Source organism: Bremia lactucae, linkage group LG4 (assembly GCF_004359215.1).
Source record: "Bremia lactucae strain SF5 linkage group LG4, whole genome shotgun sequence".
Lineage (NCBI taxonomy): Eukaryota > Oomycota > Peronosporomycetes > Peronosporales > Peronosporaceae > Bremia > Bremia lactucae.
In genome coordinates, this window is record NC_090613.1 from 5,332,548 (window position 1) to 5,335,677 (window position 3,130).

A 3,130-nucleotide genomic window follows, 5' to 3' on the forward strand; every position below is an offset into this window, starting at 1 on the left:
TTACCGTTCGGAAACAAGTAAGCGAGTTTCTCGCGACGCGATTTAGTATCTTAAGACATGTAAAAGATACGATGGCTGATAGCAAAGACAAACAAAAAGAACAAGCAGATGCCAAAGGCAGAACCTGTATTAATTCTTATATGGTCGGAGACCGAGTTTTACTAAACGCTAAAAACCTACCTACCAACTTGGTATCGCGGTCTTCAAGACCAAATTGCGCCCGCGCTTTATCGGACCATTTACGGTCGTGGCAAAGAAGGGCCTAGCTTATACGCCAAACCTTCCCAGCAAGCTGCGTGCACACCCAGTGTTTTACGCTGGCTTGCTTAAGCCATATCGGGACCCTTCCCACGTGGACTTGAAGGCGCTTGCGCCTAGACAAGCGGTCGTGCCGCGGATTGCTGCATCCTCACCAGGATGTCCAGCTAAACTGACGCTCCAGCATCGAAAGACGGTCCCAAACCGCCTCAAAAGAGCTCTCAACCCGAGCAAGGACCTCACGAAGAAGTTGCGCCCTCGTGCCGTAGAGCATTAAATGCTTCCGCCGAAATTTCGGCCCCGTCCCGCGCTGCTTGATGCGCGGGGGAACATTCAATTTCATGTGGAGAAACTTTTAAAGCGACGTCGACGTGAGGGTCAATACCAGTATCTGGTGAAGTGGCTAGGGTACCCTTCTTCTGAAAACTCTTATGAGTTCGAGGTACCTCTTCGGCAAGATTGCCCTTACGCCGTTGACGTTTTTGAGCGCCAAGCTCAGGGGTCAACTCGCGTCAAACGACGCTTCCCACCACTAAACGTGGGATTAGGTGGATGTAAAGCCTCAGTGCGGCTTCGATGCTTGGTTGTACGGTTAATCGAAGCACTGAAATATTGGCTTTGCCTTTCTTCGTTTTGTCGCATAAAATGCCGAACGTAAGCGGCATTTGGCCTTAAGCTCAGCAAAGTCGAAGCGAAGCTTCCGTTCCAAACGAACATCACCTCTATCCACAGACTCTCTGATATTCCAGATATTACGGAGTTTGCGGGCCCGGTAAACCTATTTCTCAAATGAGACTTCGTTTTCAGTTTCTTGTTTCGTTTGGCAACAAAACGATCGGAATTTCCCTCATGGAGATCACCGAAGCCCCACGGGCTTGATCACGTTAACGCGTCAGATACTGGCTTCGCGTCATTACCTTCGGCGTAAGGTATTGCTCATGAAGAGCGTCGCGAGCAGCGATCTCCTCCGGTGTCCTCGCCGGGTCACCAGAGATCCAGATGTCCAAGCTATGACCCGCTATCTCTTTGAGACGCTCGTCCGCACTAAGCGGAGTGTATCTATATTCACTATGAGCCATAGCTTTCGCTATTTCGGCAGCTCGACGACGAGCTCTTTCCTCTATGATGATTATCTGCTCTTGCTCTTCATCGGATTCGTAACGATGTTGGACTCAGGGTCTCGTGTCCTGCTCAATGCAGTTAAGATATCAGCGGCACCACGTGCTGGGAACGGATTCGGGGCACGCCGACGTTTGTCCGGAGGAGAAGGCGTGAGCGAACGCCGCTCTTTTTCCTCCTCCTCTGATTGAGAGTGACTTTCAAAGTCCACCATTCCCTCATCGTCGAGGAATGTGCTCAGAGTCTGTGACTCACGCTTGATTGTCATGAGACAAAGGAATGGAAATTACAACCAAACGGTTAGCTGTTTAGGTTCCAACCTCAAAGAGGAAATGAAGCGAATGTTGTCACTCGGTGTCAACAGTCTGATGGGGGGGGGGTAATGGGGCACACATCGGTTGGAGAACCGTTGTTGTGGTACATTTACTTTATGGGTAAAATACCTTTTATCTCATTTTAAAATAGTTAGTTACTTAAATCCCATCTATTATGGGTAATAAATGTGGTCACCGCCAGATATAAATCTGGCGGCCAAAATCTTTTTTAATTAGCTAGGGTAAGGTTTTTAGATTTAAATAACTGATCCAAAAAAAATCAATTTATTCACATAATAACGCTCAGTTCCCCTTTTGATCTTAAAGCGTCAAGTGCCTTCATAAGGCTTGCGCATTGCTAACAGAGAGTACTCTGCGAAGAGGAGCACTTGTTGGCCTGTAAAGGACATTCCAACCAATTCATCGCATGATCAACAAGTCCCCCATGCGGTGCTGGCAAACCTAGCAGCTGTATGAGCAAGTGCAGCTGCAATGAAACAAAACAGAAAACGCTCAGGCGTCTACTGCGGACGACAACTCGCCTGCAACTCCAATTGCAAATGCTTTTGTGATAAGTTGGACATCCCGCCAGACTTGAAAACATCTTTTAAGGCATCCGAATCACCCGAAGACGATACTGCCAAACAGTGGGTGTAACGGGGCACTGCTGACTTGTACTGCTTCAGTACAAGTCCACTTCGCACTGCCGCTATGCCCAACTCCAAAGGAGTGGCATCTGACCTCTCGGCCGACGGCTTATATCAAGCTGTCGCTGAGGCACTGTTGTAGGATTGATCTTCAAATAAGGCAATTTGGATTGCCTCTTCCATCGTCGACGGCACCTTTCTGCAAAGGGCCTGTCGCGATGGGCCATGCCGTAGTCCGTTCATAAACGTGGGCACCTTAATGTGCTCCGGAATCGGACCTACGGTTATGGACGCCGACACCGAGCGCATCTCTTGCACATACTCTTGCAGAGATCGCTTCGCCTGTCGCGCTCCAAAGAAGCGCGCCTGAAGCAACACTTCGTTGTTCGGCGGCTGGTACATGGCGCGAATCTTTTCCTTAAAGATCGCCCATGTAGGGAACGCCTTTTTGTCCGCCATAAGCGCCGAGTAAGCCCACTCTGAGGCCTTGCCGCGCAGATGCGACATGGCGTACGACACCATCCGGCTGTCGTCCTCGATGAGCTGGGCGACACCGCATTGCTCCACGGCTAAAAGCCAGTGGACAATCGTGTGCGCCGCAGTTCCATCGAACTTGGGCGGGTCCATCCGAATGGGCCTCGGCTGATGCGGCCGGGCAGAGAGCATCTCAACAGTCCTGTTGAGAGCCTCGCTCCGAGCCTGCTCATGCCTCAGCTCATCCTGAGTCTGAGTGACGGACTCCGCCGCAGCATGGCTCTGTGCCTCGGACGCGGCCCTCCGCTGTCCGAGCAC